This window comes from Pseudophryne corroboree, chromosome 7, assembly GCF_028390025.1.
Source record: "Pseudophryne corroboree isolate aPseCor3 chromosome 7, aPseCor3.hap2, whole genome shotgun sequence".
Taxonomy (NCBI): domain Eukaryota; kingdom Metazoa; phylum Chordata; class Amphibia; order Anura; family Myobatrachidae; genus Pseudophryne; species Pseudophryne corroboree.
Window position 1 is genome coordinate 404,878,887 of NC_086450.1, and position 14,220 is coordinate 404,893,106.

General features: G+C 44.8%; 1 protein-coding gene across 1 annotated transcript in view; it reads left to right on the plus strand.

Annotated features, from left to right (window-relative positions):
- The first annotated feature begins 9,320 nt into the window (after positions 1-9,320).
- The window catches only part of LOC134943789 (POU domain, class 6, transcription factor 2-like), a 158,050-nt gene continuing 153,150 nt past the window's right edge, over positions 9,321-14,220 (plus strand). The window contains exon 1 of the mRNA XM_063932423.1: positions 9,321-9,340. The gene's annotated coding sequence lies outside the window, so the exon portion shown is untranslated. The remainder of the gene's footprint in view (positions 9,341-14,220) is intronic.

The window sequence follows — 14,220 nt, forward strand, 5'->3', positions numbered from 1 at the left end:
TACCATATAAGAAGTATTAATTCCTAGTAATGCCCCTAGTAAAGATGAGCTTGGAAATGTTTGTTGGACCACGTACAGACACTTAATACGGGATGAGAAGGATTGAATGAAATACTTTGCATGACCTAGAAGCTTGTTAAACTTTTTTTTTGTTTGTTTTTGTCTCTTGCAGAAATAGAAAACTCTCCATCTGGATAAGATCACTGGTAAACATTAATTTGGCAAATGGGAGGTGGCTGTCTCTGTGCAAATGGACGGGCTCAATAAGGCATTGAGTGTCAGGGTGCAGACTTCTTTGCAAAATTGGAAAGGTCACAGTAGCTAATCTTAGATAGTGTGCTATTGAACATCACCAGAATAGTGCTAGGCGCAAAGAACAACAGGTGGAGAGGTTGAGGACGGTAAGTATACTGGCACATACAGCAAAGACCCATCAGTCCAAACCCCAGATCCCTAATGGTCAATAATATGTTACACTTGTAGGAAGGAAGGGCATTTTGCCAGAGATTGTAGGAGTAGTAAGACACATAGTCAATATAGATCCCCTAGACAGAAAACACAAGCCACATTATTAAACACATAGACGGGACCAAGGGACATATAGTAAGGAATCATAAGCCATATAGAAAACACAGATTCGGCTAATGGGAAGAACAGAATAAATGCAACTTACTAATGTTACATTTCACTGTTCTAGATGCATGTCCATCACAGGTAGAGAAAATTAACTCACAGATACCGGGTTCCCTATGAACTTAGGATGGACAGGACACTGGATTGATGGCTGGGATAGTCCCAGTAGAGATGAGACACACAGAATTTTTTTTTAAGGGGAGTAGACCAAGTAGAGAATCACTTCCCCGTAGTGCCCAATCCAGTTGTCAAATTTTTATAAAATCTTCTCCACCTCTACAAACTCATCTGTCACCAACCTCTATTCTGTTTCTCTACAGTTTTCCTCTTCATCTTTTGTGTTCACACAGGATGGTACAATACATGGACCCAAGTACAGTTCAAACTCCACATGCCTAGGTCCTTCAGAGTTCTGCCCAAACCCAGTATATCTCAACAGCACGATGACACCAGTATTACTGCAGTGTGCCTTGCCATGCACAAAGGGTGGAGAATGGGAATACTGGTGAAGGGAAATTTTGTATAGACACTGATATGCCTGTTGGTGAATGGCAAACCTGACATTTTCTTTTTCATTTTCTTCTTCTTTCTCTCCTCTAGAGATGTTTCTTTTTTCTTTTTTTTTTGAGTTATGCTCATGGTACTCTACATTGCAAACACACAATAGTTAAATGAAGATACAAAAAAATTGTGTTCCCTTACAGGAAAAGGCAGTCTGGAGGACAAAGGGGTATGGCCAGGAGTCCTCAGGACTGTGGGCAGGTGGACACGGTAAGCCAGTAGCCCCCAGAGCATACCTTCCAAGTCTAGCTGAGGTGGCACACGGTCTGACTCATCTAGGCAAAGAGGGTAGGTGCAGGCTTATGAGAGCCTACTGGTGTGCGCCAGGATTCTATTCTCATGCAGGTAAGAGAGCAATGACCTGTCTTACTTGCTTGAGGAAGAATATTGGTAAAGCAATACCAACAGAGCCATCCCATATCCCTCCTGCAGACGGATCTATTCAGGAAATACAAATCGACTTTGTACAGTCAACACCCTTTAGGAATTATTGTTATGTATTGGTGTGCACTGATGTTTTCTCAAACTGGGTAGAGGCATTTCCTGCCGCCACGGATGCTGCTGTGTTTACCGCAAAGAAAAATTGCGCAGAAATTTGTGTGTAGATAAGGGTACCCCTAGAAGTAGGAGCAAAGCCTGAAATTGTACTATTGTGATCATAGATACTGCCACTAGTATTATGTAGCTTCGGAACCACTCCCAGATCTTCACTCAACGAATCAACCTCTTCGAAATTTGTTGTTTTGGTTTTGGTATTTGTGTTTTTTTGTGTGTTGGTTTTGGAAGACAACCTCATGTCATGATTGATCCGCACAATGATCAGAAATACACCAATGAGGTGACAGTACAGTACCTTATTGAGATGAGCCAGCATTTGAGAACTTGACAAAAGAACTTGAAACTGTTGATTGCTGGTATGCCAAATACTAACTGTCTTGATTATGAACCAAGAGACTGTGTGATTGTCCTTACGCTCAGGTTGCCTAATAGACAGGTGGGAAGGACCATACCAAGATTTGTTGACAGCACTAAAGGTCGCCGAAAGAGAGATTTGGGTCCACTCGTCCCACTGCAAGAAGGTCGCTGACCCAGAGAGAACTCGTGACAAAGTAGTTTATTGCTCACATTCATCGAGTTTGTGTAGTTTGGTAACTGTGTGTTCCAAGTGAACTGTGTGTTCAAAGAGCAAGGTGGAGAGCAAAGTGAACTGTGTGTTCCAAGTGAACTCTGTATTCAAAGAGCAAGGCAAAGAGATTGCAAAAGTATCACCAGAGACTCTGTTCCGTGAAGACTGAGAGGCGGCACTGTTGAACACTACCTGAGCGTACTAAAGGACTGCAGAAAGACCAGTTATTGTAATTGATTTGTTATGAACAAGAGTTGTTTTGTTCTATTTCTCTTTTCTCTCTTTCCCGCTGACAAACATTTTCTTTCAGGAAATTCTATTTTTGCGAGGTTTTTTTTATGAGGAGTCGAGTGTGGGACTGGAACTGGTTCTGTAGGAAGGAGTGATCTCCTTATAGGATCCCAGGATTAGCCTATCAGTTTGTTAAAGTCAGAGAAAAATCAAAGTTCTAGTAGTTATGGAGTTCAGAGGTAATCAGGAACAGTCAGACAATGGCTATTCACACATTGCAGATAAAGAGCTCATTAATATATGTGGAAGAAAGGTTTATGAGTGGCTCTCCCCGAACTCCGAAGGTTTATGTTATTTAGGAAGGACACTACTTATAACCCTTGTTCAATTATTAAATAGACCTAGCATACGTTCCAGAAATGGAAACAATGTTCAGAAAATGATAGGAATATGTAGATCATGAAAATTTTATATGTCACTGTCACGATTTGTTTGTGTCTTTTTCATCTACCCAGCAGAGCCTCAATCGAATCCAAACATCAGTGTACAAAGACATAGGTACATGTATGTGTGAAATGTTCGTCGCAAATCAGACATTATAGGCCAAAGCACTGTCCCAGCATACTCTATAGGTTGAATGTTGTCCCGCACCCAACCAGTGGTCCCGTGACCCCCGAGTGCATATAGAGGATGTCTCGTCCTCCTCCCTGTCTTCCCCAAATATAGTCAAGTGTCTGATTTGCGAAATGCATACATACTTGTGTCTAGGTCACCGATTATTGTATGAAATATTTTTTCTTATGTTAATAATTGATGGCAGTCATTGTTTGCTGCCAAAGGGTGGACTGTCGAAGTCAAAAAAATATTACATAAAGAGAACATACAAACTACACACATATAAGTCGCTATACTTGCAAATACGCGCAGCGAGCACAGCAATATATGGTAACACACACATTTACACCGACATGCCACAGAGATGGATTCAACACTTATTTCATACAGTACATAATTATAATAATATCAAGCGCCAAACATCATGATGATTTAGAATTGTATATGATGGAGTGGTGTCATGTATGTGTATTATTTGAACGGAACCAGATAGACCTGTCATGTTTACTATTGAAGCAACCAGATTGATGTGTAGATTCGTTTGACGCTTGTTGTGAAGTTGTGGGACATTGCAGCGGATAGTTATGATTACATGTATAAAAGCTAAAATCACTTTTATTAGAACAATAGATATTCCAAACAGGTGGTGGACAGGAAACTCAGGCCAGCCCTTTGGACGTCCCCAAGGCTGAACCTGTTCAGCATATACAAAGGGATTGGTGACTCATCGTGAACCCCTCCCCCAGAAACTAGATAACACATTTTGCTGATCGCACAGGAAGGTAGTTCCTGTTTTGGTCTCAGAGGAAGATGGAGTCCCAGCATTACTTTACAGACAGAGAGAGTGATATGGAAAGACGAATTTATATAACTTAAGGATAATGGTATTGTATGCTGGCATGTAACTGTATGTAACTTTATGTATTAACTGCTTACTGTGTGAGTTGTAATCATGTAACTATAGGTAACTGTACTTTGTAATATATATTGAATCCATATCCTTTTTAATAACAAATATATACATCAATGAGCTTTGGAACTCAGATAATGTGTGGTGTATTGTTTTCTCTTATGGGATACAGTGTTTTGCGATGTACAGCGCACTTTTATCGTATATGGTAATAAGATGCGCCTGGCGTCTGCAATATATATTAGAGCGGGCATTTTAAATATTTGTGAGAAATCAATTTGGCATTCTCAACTGTGTACAGGTCCTGGGTTGCATTGACCCAGCAACCTGTTCACACTGCACCTGACCCGGTATTGAACCCGGGAATAAACCTTCTTTATTCCCAGGTTAAATTACCGGGTCAGGCAACCCGGGAATTCGGCAGTGACCCCTTTCACACCACACAGCGACCTGCGTTGACCCGGCAATATACCGTATTTACAGTGGCGGAACTAGCGAGCGGTGGGCCCAGGTGTGACAAAATGCTTTGCCCCCCCCCCCCCCACATCCCATCCAAGTCCACCCCCTCACCCCTGGAGAGGATCTGGTGAGGGGGACCTACTCAGGTCCAGAGAAATGGATACCTAGCAACAGTGCCGTAACTTGACATTTTAGCACTGTGTGCAAGAAACGGCATCGGAGCCCCACCCCTGCATGCAAAATAGGGGCAGTGCATGCCGTAGGCGCGCGCAAAAATACATAGTGGCGTGGCTTCGTGGGGAAGGGGTGTGGCCACAAAATAATTCCAATTCATAAAACGGTGCACAGTAGTCTCCATTATTCAAATTACGCCGCACAGTAGCACCACTACACCAGGTAGAGACCCTTTTACACCTTACAGCGGACAGATACCTCTTTTTACACATTACGGCAGACAGCGTCCCCTTTTTTCACATTACGGCAGACAGCGTCCCCCTTTTTACACATTACGGCAGACAGCGTGCACTTCTTACACATAACGGCAGACAGCGTCCCCCTTTTTACACATTATGGCAGACAGCGTCCCCTTTTTACACATTACGGCAGACAGCGTGCCCTTGTTACACATTACGGCAGACAGCGTCCCCCTTTTTACACATTACGGCAGGCAGATTCCCCCTTTTTACACATAGCGGCAGGCAGATTCCCCATTTTTACACATAGCGGCAGGCAGTCCCCCATTTTTACACATTGCGGCAGGCAGATTCCCCCTTTTTACACATTGCGGCAGGCAGATTCCCCCTTTTTACACATAGCGGCAGGCAGTCCCCCATTTTTACACATAGCGGCAAGCAGATTCCCCCTTTTTACACATTGCGGCCTGCAGATTCCCCCTTTTTACACATTGCGGCAGGCAGATTCCCCCTTTTTACACATTGCGGCAGGCAGTCCCCCATTTTTACACATTGCGGCAGGCAGTCCCAACAAAGAGAGAAAGAAAGAAAGAAAGAAAGAAAGAAAGAAAAAAAGAGACAGAAAGAAAGAAGAATTATACTTACCCTCTCCGCAGGCTCAGGCTCCTCGGTGCAGCTTGACGATTCGTGGGCAGGAGAGAAGGAGGAGGAGGGAGGTGGAGGAGGGAGCCACAGCAGCGCTGTGTTATTGGTGGAGGCACTGCTGCTGCTGCCCCTCTGCTTCACTATAGGCTGTTCTCGGAAGACTGCCTATAGTGAAGCAGAGGGGCAGCAGCAGCAGCGCCTCCACCAGTAACAAAGTGCTGCTGTGGCTCCCTCCTCCACCTCCTTCCTCCTCCTTCCCCCGTACCGCTGCTCCTCTCCTCTCTCCGGGCGGCTGTGTGCTGCGGGCAGCGGTTGCCCGCAGCGCACAGCGGCATGTAATGAGTCAGTTTGACTCATTACATGCTTTGGGCCCCTGGACAGAGGCGGACCCCAGTGCAACGCACTGTTTGCACTGGCGGTATTTCCGCCTCTGCGTATTTATATATCGTATAATATTGTGCGGTGGTGTGAAAGGGGTATAATTGTAATATTTCTTTTTATATTTCACAATAAGAAACTTTGGGCCGAGGGGTGCTGTGAAAAAAATCTGATGCTCTAGGGCTTCGTGATTCAAAACAGTTTGGGAACCACTGATCAATACATATGTTCTGTATGCCTATGATGACCATAAAGAGACGTGCTCATAAATTAGAGATTTTCCTTTATTCTGGGAGTTTGTCATGACCACTGGGGGCGCTGTGTTATTGGGTTATAACGAAGAAATATATTTTGAAAAGGGGGTAACACTGCGCTCACTAGGTGAACTTGGGATAAGTATTGGTGGTGCTAATTCTATGGGGGAGATTTAAATGTTTGAAAAGTCAGTTGGGAGTCTGTTTTTTCCTGTCTAATAGAAAAAAACAGACTCCCAACCAACTTTTCAAACATTTGAATCTCCCCCTAGGTGTCCAACCTTACTTATGATTGAAATTGGAATGTATATATAAAGCGCAGCCTTGGGAATAAAAGGGCGGGGTGGGGGAGAATAGTTGGGAATAGGGGGCCAAATGTAATAGAGTGAGAGTTTCAAAAAGTGAGAGATTTGGTAAGGTTTTGAAGTTTTTTTTTAAGGTGGTAATCATTTACACAGCAAGATCACCGTGGTTTTCAGTGTAAATGATTGCCACTTTAAAAAAAAACGTGAAAAACCTTATCAAATCTCTCACTTTCTGAAACTCTCACTTTATTACATTTGGCCCAGAATGTGGAGATGTGTGCGTGTTGACTTTATTATGAAACTGTGAAACTGACTCAGTGATTTGAAGAACACATTTATTTCTTCCTTTATTTAGACAATTTGACAAATAAACATCTTTTATAAACATAATGGTCCAGATTTAAGGACGCTGTGCAGAATGCAGCTTGCCAAACTCTGTTTTTTTTCAAGGGGCAATCTCTTATAAGGCAACACTATACCTAAGTGTAAGTGATTGCCTCTTTAAAAAAAAAAAACATCAGAATTCGGCCTGCATCCTGCACGGCGTCCTTAGATCCGGTCCAAGATATTTTTCTAACCAGTCATTTTTCCATATACTTATAGAGCTCAATGGCATATATACTAGTATGAACACACACACACACACACACACACACACACACACACACACACACACACACACACACACACACACACACACACACATATATCTCCACGTTCTATTCCCAATTTTTCTCTCCCGCTCCAACCCCCATCCCCAGTGCTGCACTTTAGCCATGCATTCTCATAGGAAATATATTTCACTTCCTCTCAAAGAGAAAGTCACTTGGCAGCCTCCAAACATGTTACTACAAAATAAATATTTAGAGAAATAAACTTACAAAAAAACATGTACAATAATAAAGTTACATTAAAATCTCTTTGTAGTTAGTATACATTTCCTGTCGTTTGCCTTAATTAAACCCATTTATTCTGACACACGCTGCACAGATTTTGGAGCTGAAATTGCTGGTGGTGCAGTTAAAGACGGATACACTTCATAATGCGCACTTAGGCACTTATGTTACAGAATATAGATATTTATATGCAGATTAAACATAGTCCACAATATCCTCAATTCTCCTTTGGTGTCAGACCTGCAATATAGTCCACGAAAAACATAATCTTCTTTTGATTAGAATTTTGCTGAAGTTACATAAATATGAGGTTGGAATTCACCGCTGGAGTCTAAATATCTTATTTTCCCAGTGATTAATCACCCACTTGACTTTCCCGGCTCTTGAGAAGTGCTGCAGGACTGCAATGTAGGGAGGGGGGATCTGGGAAGGCGCTGTAATAACTGTGTGAGATTGTGCGCTTTCATCTCAGCACATGCCGTGAATAATACACTTTTGTACAGAAGTTATTTTCCGAGGGAGAAAAGCTCAGGAAATTACCTGCGTTTGGGAAAGGCATTGAGGGTATCTTCTATATATGATCATTCAGAGAGATGTACTATATGTCAGGGATAATTCATTTTTTAAAAGAATGCTGATGGCAGTTGGTCATTGTGGTCCAATCCAAGCAAATTGGGCAATCGCAGCACGGAATACGGCTATGCCATACACAATGTAAATCAGAATGAATCAGATTTGATTTGGTATGTAATAAATCAGGGTGGAAGACCTCACTGATGAGTGGAGCCGTTATTGTATGAAATGGAAGTGCAGATGCTGGTGCTGTAATTGTGATGGTGTGTATTTATTTAACATTGCGCTTTTACTGTTGGGAACAAAACAGTAATAAAACTAGACTGGGTAATAACAGACAATAGAGGTAAGAGGGTCCTGCTCGCAATCTATAGGCAATATAAGGGTAATTCAGACCTGATCGTAGCAGCAAATTTGTTAGCAGTTGGGCAAAACCATGGGGGTCATTCCAAGCTGATCGCTCGCTAGCAACTTTTTGCAGCGCTGCGATCAGGTTAAATCTCATCAAAACGGTGCATGCGTATGCACCGCAATGCGCAGGCGCGTCGTACAGGTACAAAGAGGATCGGTGCTGGGCGATGGATTTAACGAAGAATCCATTCGCACAGCCGATCGCAAGGTGATTGACAGAAAGAGGGCGTTAGTGGGTGTCAACTGACCGTTTTCTGGGAGTGTTTGGAAAAACGCAGGCGTGTCCAAGCGTTTGCAGGGCGGGTGTCTGACGTCAATTCCGGTACCAAAAAGACTGGAATGATCGCAGCGGCTGTGTAAGTCCAGTGCTATTCAGAAACTGCAAAAAAACTTTTTTGTACCACTCGGCTGCAAAAGCGTCCGCACACTTGCAAAGCGGAAATACACCCCCACATAGGCGGCGACTATCTGATCGCAGCGCTGCAAAGAGTGGCTAGCGAGCGATCAACTTGGAATGACCCCCCATGTGCACTGCAGGGGGGCAGATATAACATGTGCAGACAGAGCCGGCGCAACCCGCTCAGCAGAGTCTGCAAAGCAGGGAGGCGCTGGCCAAGAGAGGCGCTCTCCCTGCTCTGCTGAGACTCTGCTGCTGTGCGCTGCTGCTGCCGGCTGCCACAGCAACAAGAGGCTCGAGTCCAGTCCACCAGCTGATCTTCCCTCCCTCCTCCTACTAGCAGAACACGCAGGAGGGGTTTCACTCCATTGTCCGCACAGGCTGGCCACTTTCACTTTCTGTTCCACTTCCTGGCTGCTTGTGATTTACGACATGAAGCTGTTCTCTGTTCTCCCTGAGCTCGAGCCCTCCCCCTCTACAACATGCTGATGCAGGGGCTTGAGTATGGTCAGAGCAGGCCAACTGTGCCAAAAGTGAGTTTAACTCTTTGAAAACTTTGTTTTCTAATGTATTGAATGCTGCTGCTGTAAGTGTGTGCTTTCTATTTGTATTTTTTTTTTACCAGAGCTCTATCTATCTATCTATCTATCTATCTATCTATCTATCTATCTATCTATCTATCTATCTATCTATCTATCTATCTATCTATCTATCTCACACACAGGGGTGGCCAATTAGTATATGTATAAGTGGCACTGAAACTGTGTGCATGTGTATAAGTGGCACACACGTATATGTGTAACTGTATACGTGGCACTGCTACCGTGGGCATTATTATGTGTGTAAGCAGCACAGCTTCCGTGGGCATTATTATGTGTGTAAGCGGCACTGCTACTGTGGGCATTATTGTGTGTGTATAAGCGGCACTGCTACCGTGGGCATTATTGTGTGTATAAGCGGCACTGCTACCTACCCCAGCAGAAGTGCAAAGGCATCGCACAGCGGCGATGCCTTTGCACTTCAAGAGTAGCTCCCGACCAGCGAAGCTTTAGCGCGCTGGTCGTGAGCTACTCATCGCTCCCCGGCCCGCAGCGGCCGCCTATGACGTCATGCAGCCACTGCGGCCCGCCCCAAGCACGGTTCGGCCACCCCTGCATTGGCCGGACTGCGCCCCCATAACGGCGGCCAAACGCCGCTGTGCCGCCCCCTCCTGCCCAGCGACCGCCTCTGCCTGTCAATCAGGCAGAGGCGATCGCAGGGAAATGACGGCCTCAGGCCGTCCGGCATGAGCCGGCGCACTGCGGCGCCAGCGCATGCGCAATTTCAACCTGACCGCTGCGCTGCGATAAACTGCAGCGAGCAACTGGGTCGGAATGACCCCCAAGGTTTTTCCCAACTGCTAACAAATTTGCTGCTACTATCAGGTCTGAATTACCCCCTATGTGTGACGGTTAACTGAGCTGTATTTTTGGCAGTCATGCAGAACCACCACACTGCAGTTTGTGTGGGGGAAGCTAAGTTTATAGCTCAACAAACAAACTTTTTAAATATGATCCTTATTAATGATTTATTGCCATATGTAGAGATACAATTGATCTGATTTACAATACTGTAGATTGCAACAAGGGCATAGCTATCATAGGTGTAGGGAGTGCAGCTGCTATGGGGCCAGTGCTGAGAGGGGCCCACCTTCCCTGTCACAGTTACATGTGTTATATACAAGGGCATAGCTATCATAGGTGCAGGGAGTGCAGCTGCTATGGGGCCAGAGCTGAGAGAGGCCCACCTTCCCTGTCACAGTTACATGTGTTATATACAAGGGTGTAGCTACTATAGGTGCAGGGAGTGCAGCTGCTATGGGGCCAGAGCTGAGAGGGCCCACCTTCCCTGTCACAGTTACATGTGTTATATACAAGGCATACTTGCCTACTTTTGAAAAATCATTTCAGGGAGATTGTGAAAGTAACACCTATCAGTGCGGGCATGTACTGCTACATCTGAGAGGCGTGTCGTGAAAATTACTTACATCCAAATGTATATGAGCCCCAAAGTTAGTAAGATCTACTTGAAGAAAAGACACTTATATTTTGCAGGATTTGTTTGTGTATTGTGTTTTACAAGAGGTTCCATATACTGTAAGTTGCCACAAGAAACCTTTAAAATGCATGTAGCCATAGGGATCATTGTGCCTTATAACAATGCAGGGAAATGGCACTGATGATCCCATTTAAATGTATGTATCTATGATTTCTTTTTTTCAGGGAGATTGAGGGACCATTCAGGGAGTGAGGGAGATTGCTACTATTTCAGGGAGTCTCTTGCAGAATGAGGGAGGGTAGGCAACTATGATACAAGGGCACAGCTATCATAGGTGCAGGGAGTGCAGTTGCACTTGCTATAGGGCCAGAGCTGAGAGGAGCCACCTTCCCTCCCTGTCACAGTTATATACCTCATAACTCTTTCATCCAGGGTGACGGGAACACGGCATTTCAAAAAAAGTGAGCGCAAGGGGGTTTTTTTTGTGGAGAAAAAAAATAACACCCAATTGAATTCCTCCCCTAGGGATTCAATTAGCTGCAGGGTTTACCCCATGGGTTAAGCCCCATAGGGTGCACTTAATACAGATACAGTACTTCCTTGCAGCTGTGTTAAATTCACCTACTGGAGTTTAACGCTCGGGGTAATCCATAGATTCTGGAATCTGTGGGTTAACATGCATTGGTCGCTAGATTACTGCGCTGTCCCTGAATAATGTATTGCTAAATACATTACTAAATGCATCTGTTCATGTACAGTACTCACACCATCGGAGATGTATGTAAACATCAGGTTAACATACATTTCTGATTTAGGCCCATAGTCACTCTCTTTGTACATATTTCAGGGAACTTAGGGGGTCATTCAGATCTGATCGCTGGGCTGCGTTTTTTGCTGCCCTGCGATCAGATAGTCGCCGTCTACAGGGGGAGTGTATTTTCGCTGTGCAGGTGTGCGATCGCATGTGCAGCAGAGCTACACAAACTGATTTTGTGCAGTCTCTGCGCAGCCCAGGACTTACTTTTCCAGTGCAATGAGAACAGGCTGATCGGGACCGGATCACATACCCTCCCTGAAAACGGTCAGTTGCCACCCACAAACGGCTTCTTCCTGTCAATCTCCTTGCGAACGCCTGTGCGAATGGATCCTTCGCACCATCCCGTTGCTGACTGGTGATCACCGTTGCAGCCGTCCGTTGCGTCTGCGCATTGCGGTGCAAACGCATGTGCAGTGCAAACGCATGTGCAGTTCGGATCTGATCGCCCACACTGCGAAAACTAGCAAGCATTGGTTTGCTATAATGGGTGCACACCTTGTACCCTTATAATTCTACTTATACCTCCGGATTTTCTCCGCAGCCGGTGCTGCAGACAGAAATCACTGGGAAAATGGTGTAATTGCAGTTTTTTTGGTAAGCGCAGTAGAGATATATTTTCACACAATCTTGGTGGGAGGAGTTAACATTAGCACTGCAAATCATTTTTAAGATTGGGCTCCCATGGTGCAACTCCAAACCACTGACTCTCAATCTACACAGACTTGCCCTGCTCTGTCAAGACCATGGGGCATAATCATCATCCTTAATATGTCATGATTTCTACATTCCTCCGGTATGGTAGAAATTGTGGCATTCATAAAACTCAGAAAAAGCATTTTTTTTTCTGAGTTTGAACGTGAAACTGTTCGAGATGGTGGACAGCCCCCAAATCTCTGCACAAGCTGACATATACACGGCAGCTATTGCAGCAGAGGAATATGCATATGCCCCACATTAGTAATGCTAGTAGTTATTTTTGTTAAATAAAACTTACTTTTGCTTGCTGGTGTGCTTGCAGTCAGTGTGTGCACCCATGCAGCTCCCTAGATCCGTGACTGCGTTTTGTGAGATGGGGGTGGCAGGATGGGTGAGTGCTTGCGCTCACACCCGTTAAAGGGGCACCCGTACAAGGGATGTGACCTCACAGGGTATGCTGTCCTTTGCAAGCCTCATCCTTTATTTTAGCTTGCTGGTTGGACACAGATGGCAGCAAAGTCCAGATACTGCCATACTTGCTGGTTATACAAAAAGACCAGTATCAAACATGTAGCAACTGTCCATTCTCTTCACTGTTCAGTGTGTTTGCTGGTGTCTGTTACTCCCGGCAACTGCATGACCTTTATTTTATACTGCGGGAGCAATATGCTCTGCTCTCCAGTCTGACGCGTCTGAAAGTCACGCTGCACTGATATTTCATATAGGAATAGCTCAATGCAACTTACTGACCACGTTACAGTGCTGGATGGGAGGGGAATTTTACGGCATGGACTGACTAGGAAATAAAGTGTAGTGAGAACACTGCCCATGTTATATCCCTGCAGACACCTGGGGTTTGCACAGAGATAAGGGACACAGGATAGCAGGGTCCCCCTCTCCCATGTGCACAAGCGGTATAGGTGATGTCAGATTTATGTGGAGCAGTATTCCAAAATACATGTGGTATCATGTGGAGCCATCCAGTAATAACCTTATATAGTCAGTGAAAATGTCACAGGTCCAGGAATTGCAGTTACTGGGCTTCTGCTTTCTGAACTCTCACAAGTCAGGGGCATTGAAGCATGTCGGAGGGAGTTCAAGGGACAGTGTGCATTCTATTTGACAAATACTGATTGAATACATTTAGAAAGTAACAGATAGTTTGAGATACTGCAGGGACATCCTAGGATGCCCTAGCCAAATGCCTAACCTGCCTATAGCTAAGGCGGCTCTGGATGCTGTCGCCGGCAGTGGAAGATGCGACTCAGAGAGACCCAGCTGGGGGCTGCAGGGGACCGCAGCTGCAGAGTGATCTCTGCAGCCGGGGCAGCCCCGGGACTAAGCCGCTTGCGGGGGAAGATGCGGCTCAGAGAGACCCAGCAGGGTGGTCTGGAGGACCGCGGCTGCAGAGAGATCCCGGGACTAAAGTGACGGCGGCAGTGGGGGAAGCTGCGGATCAGAGAGACCCAGCAGGGGGGTGCGGGGGACCGCGGCTGCAGATCACTTTTTATCACTTTTCGAAAAACTGTCTTCTCAAAATGACCAGTTTTTCGAAAGTCGTAATTTTCTCATGGGGGCATGGTGAATCATGAATAAATTGTTAGAGAATGCATTGAGAATTGAAAACTAAAAAATATCATTGCTCAATTTTTTCTTGATGAATATGCCCCCATGCCACTTGGAAGCAGGAAATAGGGAATGTTCTTGAAATACTGTAATCGGCTGTGGATAAGAACCTATTTGGCTTTATGCTGAAAACAGGTAAAGACAAGCTATTCTTATGATTACAATTTATGCTATGAGCAAATGTAGAATATGTTCATAAGTATTCCAAAATAAGCCTTTATATTGAATAATAATAAA